A 10528-nucleotide genomic window follows, 5' to 3' on the forward strand; every position below is an offset into this window, starting at 1 on the left:
CTTGTCAGTCACATTTTCTCCAGGTAGAGTTTTTCTTGACCGTAATGTCTTCATCTCATTTCCATCTCCCTTTCCTCCTACCTTCTTTCTGTTACTAAGCCAGGTCTTTTCCAAACTGTAAACCCACAGTGGCTACTTTGGCTTCCCTAGCAACCTCACTCAGCGATCACCACAATGTGCAGGGGACACCCATGGAAAGAAACAGCCTCTTCCCCTGATGAAGTGTCAGCCTTCCATCTTTCTCTGATTTAAGCAAGAAAGGCCAGAGAACCTTGGAAAAAATGTATAACTTGGAGCTAGACTGAATGACTTTTGAAACCCTTTCTTAGACATATAGCCAATAGATAGATGAAAAGATGCTGAACATCGCTTATCATCAGGGAAATGCAAATCAAAACCACAGTAAGATGTCACCTTATATTTGCCAAATGGCTATAATCAAAAACACAAGAAATAACAGATGTTGGCAAAGATATGGAGAAAAAGGAGCCCTCATGCATGCCCTGTTGGTGGGATGCAATCTGGTGCAACCATGTGGAAAACAGTATAGAGTTTCCTTTAAAAAAAATTGCAAGTAGAATTATTGTGTGATCCAGTAATTCCACTACTGGGTATTTACCCAAAGAAAACAAAAACACTAATTCAAAAAGGTAGTTGCACCCCTATGTTTATTGCATTATTATTTATAGTAGCCAAATTACAGCAGCTTACGTGTCCACTGACAGATGAGGGATAAAATACATATTACACACACACATCCAGACACACTGGAATGTTATTTGTCCATAAAGAGAATGAAATCTTGCCATTTGCAACAACTTGCATGGGTAGACTCAGAGTGTATAATGCTAAGTAAGTAAGTCAGAGCAAGACAAATACCAGATGATTTCATTCATATATGGAATTTAAGAAACAAATGAACCAAAAAGGAAAAAAAAAAGGATAGAAGAAAACAAACTCTTAAATACAGAGAACACGGTGGTAATTACCAGAGGGGAGGTGGGTGGGCAGATAGGTGAAACAGATAAAGGGGAGTAAGCATGTACTTATCTTGATGAGCACTCAGAAATGTCTGGAATTTTGAATCATTATATTGTACACGTGAAACTAATATAACACTGTATGTTAATTATGCTTCAATAAAAAAAAAAAAGCCGTTTTGTAGTAAGTGAGTGAGTTAGGGCAGGAAGTTTAATCTCACAGAGCCTTGGTTTCCTCATCCACAGAATGGGAATATGGCTGTTGATGGACACATGCGTGTACATGCATACACCCCCCGCCCCCCATGCCACACACATATCACATGGCTTACCTTCTTGTCCTTTCAATATTAGCTTAAATCTTACCTGCTTTCTCTAAAGTAGATGCCTTGGTCTCAGCCATGGCACTTCTTAAAATTTATAATGAATTGATTTTTATGTATTTCATGTCATTTCCCCCATGAAAGTATAGATAAGAAGTATAGTTATCGTCAGCACTGTACATAAGGCTTTGCAACAGAGGTTAGAATAGAGATGGTAAATTATTATGTCATTATTAATCCACTGTTTTGTATGGGTAGTGAAGAGATTATTGCCAAGAAGGAAAATGCACATCTCTGGGCAACAAGATCCTCTTTGTGTGGTTAATGGAGAGAATAGATTCACAAAGGTCAAGCTGTGGTCTGGGGGTGCTGACCAAGAAGATCTTATCTTCCAATGAGAGCATGTGTTTCAGTAGCTGTCAGTTTATCGTCAGCCCCCGAGTTTGAGAAGATAAAGTTTTTTGGATATCTCTTGCCTTCCAGTCTGCTTGTGTAGTTTCGATTTATTTTAGTAATGAATTCAGTTGGCATTTTCCCTCTGGATCCCTGTTATTAAAACAAACTTGACAGAGACTCTGCTTGCAGGTACAGCAGCGTAGGAATGAAATGAACTCCTATGTACAATATGAGTCTCAATATTGGTTCAGCCTTGGTATGACACTTAGAATGAGTGAGAGCAGTGGGAATCTCATTAATCCTCACAATTTAGCACCGGCCTCCAGGAGACGAGAAAATCTTGTCTGATTGTAGTGTCCTGTTAGCCTTGTAAATTCACAGGAAAGGGCAATAAAAGGAACAGGAGTATTTTTCCCAACTCTTTGGTCATTTGCTCATGAATCTAAGACAGAAGACTAACTGAAAAGGATTTATACATAAAATGAAATTGTATTGAGAAGACTCAGGTAGGTGGAAAGAATTGTTATCAGTTATTCATTCATCTTTCATTTACTGAGCATCTACTATGTGCTTGGCACTATTTCAGGCACTACGCATGGACACCTTAAGAAGCCATTCAAAATCCTTGCCCCCAAGGAGCTTACATTGTGGTAGGAAGAGATAGACAACAACCAAATGAGGAAGTTAATTCGTAACTTCTGTAAAGAAAATAAATCAGGGTGATGTCAATAGGACTCTCAGATGGGAGTAGTGGGAACTTTTAGGTTAATAGGGAAAAATTCTCTGGAAATGTGACATGGGAATGAAAAATGGATTTTTGGATGGAAGCAGCTGTAGAGATAGAAGTTAATAGCATGCCTGCTAAGGAACAGAATGGGAGGAAGCCTTGTGCCTGAAATGAGTTCCACATTAGGGAGAAAAAAACCCCACAATCCTTTCCAAATGCTAAAATACAAATAATTACACTTCCCCATTCTTAACTACTTATTAGTGATGTTTATTACTTAACAACAACGTAATCCTGGACACGTTATTCATTCACTCCAATCTGACAGCAGTTACATGACAGTCTTGAAGTCTGTACACCTCCATGGCCTTCTTACATTCATACATGATAGCAATAAAGGCTAGTAACTATTGAGTTCTTATTGTGTTCTGGGCACTGTGCTAAGTGCTTCACCTATAATATAGCATTTACTCTTCTGGATAACTTAATAAAATAAGAAGCGCTATAATCTCTGTTTTGCAGATGAGGAAACTGAGTGCAGAAATGGTGAGTAGTTTGCTTGCGGTCATTCAGAGTTGGGATTTGAACCCATGCTTTTTTTTTTTTTTTTTTTTAAGATTTTATTTATTTATTTGACAGACAGAGATCACAAATAGGCAGAGAGATGGGCAGAGGGAGAGGAGGAAGCAGGCTTCCTGCTGAGCAGAGAGCAGGATGCAGGGCTTGATCCCAGGATCCTGGGATCATGACCCACTGAGCCATCTAGTTGCCCCCATGCTCTTTTCTTCCAAATCTCTTAGCCTCACCCTGGATATCTTCCTGATGTGGAAGCCTTACAACAGTGCCCATCGGGTGCCTAGCCCAGTGTTTGCAAGTGATAGCTCTCAGTGCTTCCAGTTCCATTGTTACTACGCGCATTGTCTTTCTTCCATTTTACAACAGAATGATTGATTTTAGTCCCTGCATTTTAGAACATGCCTTTCAGAAGTCAGGGATTTCCCATAGAGCTGGAGCTGGAAGCCAGATCTTCTCATTCCTAATCCCTAGGTCTTTTCTCTGTAGTGTGCCTCCCCGGAGTTTTTGCTTATTATAATTAAGCCTATTTTGAAAGGAACCCTCAGAAATACACACTGAATTTGCTTTAGTAGATCCAGCTGTTTGCAAAACAATAGGTTCAATTTTCTTCTTTAATATTGCTTCTATTAACATTTAAAAGATCCCTCCATATTCATTGTTCCTATTTTAAGCTGAAAAATCATCAGAGCATTTCAGTATTCATCAGCTGATAAAACCCACTAGGTTTCTGAACCGACACCTACTCTGCCACCTGTTGCCCAGGCGCTACTCTCTGTGCCTGTCTTGCTCCTCCTTGTGTACATTCCCAGGAATTTCAGGTTTCCCTGAGACTTCTCTGCTAGGAAAGTTCGTTCCTCGTAAGTAAGTTTGTTTCTCGTTTTTGGCATGTGGTCATTCATATTCTCTTGGATTTTTAGACTGAAATTTTAAACTTGAAATATTTTCTTCAAAAAAATATTCTTGGATAGGATTGTTGGAATATAGAATCTACCTCTGAGGCTTGAAGAAAACACATCTGAGCTCTCTGCCTTGCCAGGCAATTACAGTTATAAATGGAAAGAGGACATGACAGAGGAAAAGTAAGGCAGAAGGGGTGTCTCTCCCCTTGTTATCCATGAGGCTAAAGCTTCCTCTGATCTATCTTTGAGATTGGTGCTGATGTATATACCTCCAAATCAGATGTTGTCTTTGGACTTGAGACCTCTTCTCCATGTCTACACTTAGAAGTCAAACAGGCAACTCAGATTTAAAGTGATGAAAACAGACTCCTGACTTTCATCCCCAGACTTGCTCTTCTCTCAGTATCTCCTTATCTATTAATAGCAAATCTGTGCTCAAGTAAAAATATTGGCGTCTTCTCCACTTTGCCTTCTCTTATATGACCCTGTGTCCAATTCATCAGCAAAACCTGTTGGCCTTCACCTTCAAAATAGATTCAGAAGCTGCCCATGTTTCACCACCTTCACAGCTGCCACCAGGGACCAAGCTACCATCCTCTTTCCTGATTTCTGTGGTCTCTTAACTGGCCTTTTGCTTTCACTCATGCCCTCCTTCTTCATACTTGGTGTGATAGCCACAGGGATCCTTTTAAATCTGCATTGGTGTATACCCCACCTTTGCTCAAAACACTCCAACGGCTTCCTGTCTCTTAGAATGGAAAGTTAATGGGCGCCTGGTTGGCTTAGTTGGTTAAGCATCTGCCTTCAACTCAGATCATGATTCTAGGGTCCTGGGATCCAGCCCCGTGTTGGGGTCTCCACTGAGCCAGGAGTCTGCTTCTCCCTCTCCTTCTCTGATCTCTCTCACTTTCACTTTCTCTCAAATAAATAAATAAAATCTTTAAAAGAAAAAAAAAAGGAACGAAAGTTAAATCCTTAAAATGGCCTATGAAGGCCTCAAGGATCCTGCCTATCCCCATTATAATTATAATCTTGTCTAATCTACCCCCTCATCCATTCCAGAATGTAAGTTCTATGAGGGAGGAATATTTGTCTGATTTTTCACTCTATTTCCGGTGCCAATAATAGATCCTGGCACAAAGTAGGCACTTGAGCATATTTTTCAAATGAATGAATGAATGAATGACGGTTAAGAGATGACTGTAGTGCCCAACTCTATTAAGTCAGGAATCATTTCGTTACAAACAGAAAATCAATTCAAATTGAATGTGGTTGGATCACTTCTAATGTAATTGGAAGTTCAGGGATGCATTACTTTTAGGGTAGCTCTATGCAGGAACTCAAATGAAGCCATTGGTCATTGACACCCTTTGTCCATTGTCTCTTTTTCTTCCCTTTTAGTTTCATTCTCAGATAGGCTTTCTTGGTCACTATAAACTTCAGCTACATAATACTACATTAATAATCCCAATGAGGACAAGTCCAGGAGCCAATCTTATTGGCCCAGGTTGAATCAGATGCCTCTTTCTGAACTGGTCACTGTGATCCAGGGTGATGAAATGCTTCCATTGGCCAAGCTGATTCATCTAATCACCCCTTGAGTAGAACATGAGAGTAGGGGTATTCAGGCCCACCAGTACTCCGTAGATTGAGAGAGAGAGAGGGCTGTTCTGTAAAAAAAGTACAGTTATCATTGTCAGGTTCATCCTGCATTCATCCATCCATACACATACATGATACTTTGGTATGTCCCAGCCTTTGTTCATTTAGTGACCACTCTCCTGTATGCCTTCTACCTTCTCTGTGCATATAAAAGCCAACACATTCTTAATGGCCCAGGTTAAGTACCATATTTTCTTTTTTAAAGATTATTTATTTATTTATTTGACAGACAGAGGTCACGAGTAGGCAGAGAGGCAGGCAGGAAGAGAGGGGGGAAGCAGGCTACCCACTGAGCAGAGAGCCTGATGTGGGGCTCGATCCCCGGACCCCGGGATCACGACCTGAGCCGAAGACAGAGGCTTTAACCCACTGAGCCACCCAGGTGCCCCAAGTACCATATTTTCTAAAATGTCCTCATTTTTCTCTCTAATCCCCATGCGGCTCAAAATGATTTATTCCTTTCATCCCTCTCCATAGTACTTTATTTATTCTTCTCTTAAGGCAGCATTTTTTTTTTTTTTTTGCCTCGGGTGAATGTTATATTGTACATACCTATATTCCCTATTGGACTCTAAAATCTTTGAGTGCTTGGACATGTTTTTCCCCCTACACAGCCAGCCAGTTATAGTAGTACTCTACAGCTAAGAAGTATCTAAGAACTGTTTGTGAAATGAATGAACAACAAACTGAATTGAATTAAACTTTCAGTTTGTCATTTTTCATCATCACCATGATATGTTTATTTGAATAGCACATCTATTTGAATAGCACATCTATTTGTAGAGTATGTTTGGATTTATAAAATATTCTGAGGCCTTTCATCTTACTTACTTTTCATAATGGTATTCTGAACTGGCTATTATCTCTGTTTTAAGAATAAAGATGCTGAATCTCAGGCAGGGAACTTTTTGGTCATGTAGTGGTAAGGACAAGAATTCAATGTAGGGCTTTTAAAAAATTGTTTTAACTGCTGGTGGGAATGCAAGCTGGTGCAGCCACTCTGGAAAACAGTATGGAGTTCCTCCAAAAGTTAGAGATGGAGTTACCCTATGAACCAGCAATTGCACTACTAGGTATTTATCCAAAGAATACAAAAATAGTGATTCGAAGGGGCACATGTGCCCCAATGCTTATAGCAGCAATGTCCACAATAGCCAAACTATGGAAAGAACCTAGATGTCCAATGGCAGATGAACAGATAGAGAAATGTGGTGTGTGTATATGTGAATGTATGTGTGTGTGTATATGTATATGTATGTATACATATATACATGTATATACATGTATATGTATGTATATATACATGTACACACATATACGTATGTATACACACACATACGTATGTATACATATATACATGTATATACATTTATATGTATGTATACATACATGTACACATATACGTATGTATATATACACATACATATACATATATACATATAATATACGCACATACATATATAAATAAAGGGAAGGAAAAATAAAGTAAGATAAAAACAGATGTAGGCAAACTGTAGAGGCTCTTAACCACAGGAAGCAAACTGAGGGTGGCTAGAGGGGAAGGATTTAAGGGATGGGGTAGTTGGGTGATGGGCATTAAGGAGGACATGTGATGTGATGAGCACTGGGTGTTATATGGAACTGATAAATTACTAAATTCTACCCTTGAAACTTAATAATATGCTATATGTTAACTAAATTGTATTTAAATAAAAAAATTTTTAAATTGTGCCAAGATTTGTTTATTTTTATTTTTTTTTTTTATTATTATTTTTTTTTTCCCCCAATTTATTTATTTTCAGAAAAACAGTATTCATTATTTTTTCACCACACCCAGTGCTCCATGCAAGCTGTGCCCTCTATAATACCCACCACCTGGTACCCCAACCTCCCACCCCCCCGCCACTTCAAACCCCTCAGACTGTTTAAAAGATTTGTTTATTTTTAATTGAAGTATGGTTGACATTAGTTTCAGGGGTACAACATAGTGATTTGACAATTATATACATTATGAAATGCTAAATGCAAGTGCAGTCACCATACAAGTTTATTATAATATATATATAATATAATATTCCCTATGTTGCACTTTTCATGAATTTAGATCTTTTAACTCTGTATTAGTCATGAGAGACTCGTGAGTCTTTTGGCAACAAGTGGCAGTGACTCGAACCAGCATAACTACAAAAGGAAATTTTTTTTTTTAATATTTTATTTATTTATTTGACAGAGAGAGAGATCACAAGTAGACAGAGAGGCAGGCAGAGAGAGAGGGAGAGGGAAGCAGGCTCCCTGCCGAGCAGAGAGCTCGATGTGGGACTCGATCCAAGGACCCTGAGATCATGACCTGAGCCGAAGGCAGCGGCTTAACCCACTGAGCCACCCAGGCGTCCCTACAAAAGGAAATTTATTGGTTAATTGGTGACCCTTCAAAGAACTATGTGTTTAAGTATTCATGTTTTTGTATCATGCCATCCCTCCGTGACCAGGCTTGGATGTGTGGTGGGACTTTAGCAAGCATGATGTAAACAGAAGCTTGATTAGTTGCTGGCAAATTGGAACTTGTCTGCTTGGAATGGCCCTTTTGGAACACAGCTGGCATGCCCTAAGAAGCCCAGGCCAGGGTGCTAGGATGGCTCAGTGCGTTAAAGCCTCTGCTTTCGGCTTAGGTCATGATCCCAAGGTCCTGGATCGAGGCCCACATTGGGCTCTCTGCTCAGCAGGGAGCCTGTTTCCCTTGCTCTCTCTCTCTCTGCCTGCCTCTCTGCCTACTTGGGATCTGTGTCTGTCAAATAAATAAATAAAGTCTTAAAAAAAAAAAAAAAAAAGAAGCCCAGGCCACATGGAGAGACCATGGGGAAGGAGTGAGATGCTCAGTCAGCAGTCCCAGGGGTGCCTTCAGCTTCGACCCGGCACCAGCAACCAGCATAGGTGAGCATGCCAGGCGTGATCCTGGATGCTCCAGCTCAGTCCAGCCTCCCCATGACTGTAAGCCATAGTTACAGAACCATGACAGAATAAAGTGGTTGTCATTTAAAGGTATTAAGTTTCAGGGCATTTTGGTCTTCAGCAATAGGTAACAGAAAGAATGACGTGAGTATCTTTGAGTTCACCTGCTTAACTTTAAACAAATCACTGTGGCCAGAGTGCTGGGGTCTTGTACCTCCTGCAAGGACCACATGGAACAGGGGGAGGAGATGCTCAAAAATCCTTCTGCCATTGGGAAACTGTGCAGAACAGACAAAAACTGTAGCTACCAGAGCCAGGTAGAGCCTGGGAAAAGCCAGTATAGCTCCCCAGGGTGTCAGGCAAGAATCAGAGATTGTCAGAGTTAGCAAGTTCAAGTCCAGCTGTTTCATTTTACAAATAGTGCAGTTAAGGCCCAAAGACCATTTCCAGGATCAAGATCCATCAGTTGTCAGGCCAGAGCCACAATGTCCTGGCTCCTACTCTAGGTCTCCTTCTTTTACCCTGTTTGCTCAGCAGTGATGGTTCTTAGAGTGGGGTGATTGTGGGGTTTGTGTGTGTGAGTGTGTTTTTGTTTCTGGGAGTTTGACCGCCGTGGGATAGAGGGGCCTTGGGCTGGGTGGGGGTGAGGGGATTGATGTAATTCTCCCAGAGTTCTGTTTTCAGCACCTAACGCCCCTCTGGGTAGAGACCCATGTTCACATACAAATCAGCTCCCTGTGTTTGGAGTTAGTCAGACCTAACTCAACTCCAGCCACTCGTGCTCTTTGGCCTTTGACACGATTGTTAAACTTAAGCAGCCCAGGACACATCTCTGAAGTATAGAAATTTTCATTGGGGAAGAATACTTATGGCAACATTTGAGATCTTAGGCTTCATGTAATGCCCTGCTTGATGAGAATTTGTAGCTCTTTAGACAATTTAAGAGCAATTTTTGTGAAATTTCCCAGGACATTTTGTTTCCTCAGGCAAAAAATGGCTTTTGCTGCATGAACAACAGTTGCGCATCTACTCCAGTGAGAGGCAATCAACTGTAGCCTCTGACAAATCAATAAATATGGGTAGGAAACCAGATTCTTCATGTTCGCTATACCCACCATTCTCTTCCTTCCCATCTTGTCATCACTGCTAGAGAGAGAGTTGTAGGATGTTCATTCTGAGAGAGAATTTAGAGTTTATTTAGGCAACTGACATTTTTAGAGGTGAAGAAATTGAAACCAGAGAGTGCTAAGGGCTTATACCAGCCACACAGTAATTCCATGGATTGAGTTGGGATAAGAGTTCTTATCTTTTGACTCTAAGGCAAACCTCCCGTGGCCCTGAAATCTTTCATTGCCTTCAGGGATAGCTCTTCAGGGTAGGGAGGAGGTTTTAAGGAAGGGAGATAGGGAGGGTGCTGAATGTCAAAGGAAACTGATTTATAATGGTGGGACCTCAAGGAGTGACCAGAGTGCTCTAGATTTCACCAGTAGAGACTGGACTTTACTGCCAATCTTGAGCCACAAACGATACAAATCCTTAAGAGCTTGCTTTCTCTTTTTTTATTTTTATTTTTATTTTTTAAAAATATTTTTAAAAACTTATTTGACAGAGATCCCAAGTAGGCAGAGAGGCAGGCAGAGAGAGAGGAGGAAGCAGGCTCCCTGCTGGGCAGAGAGCCCGATGTGGGGCTTGATCCCAGGACCCTGAGATCATGACCTGAGCTGAAGGCAGAGGCTTAAACCACTGAGCCATCCAGGCGCCCCTTCTTTCTCTTAAAAAACAACAAAAAAAATTGAAGTATATTTAGTATACAGTATTATATTTAATCTGTAAGAGATTTTTATATTCATAAGTCCCTCTAGAAAATTAGGCCATGTCTCATTTTCTCAGGGTCCTTACCCACTTGTCTGAGATTCAGAGAGGTTAAGCAATTTGTCCAAGATCACACAACGAGATGGAGTTAACTCTAAAGCCTGTGTCATTTGCATTATCCTGCACTGCCTTTTTGAGGGCTAG

The sequence above is a fragment of the Neovison vison genome, chromosome 1 (assembly GCF_020171115.1).
Source record: "Neovison vison isolate M4711 chromosome 1, ASM_NN_V1, whole genome shotgun sequence".
In the NCBI taxonomy this organism is placed as follows: domain Eukaryota; kingdom Metazoa; phylum Chordata; class Mammalia; order Carnivora; family Mustelidae; genus Neogale; species Neogale vison.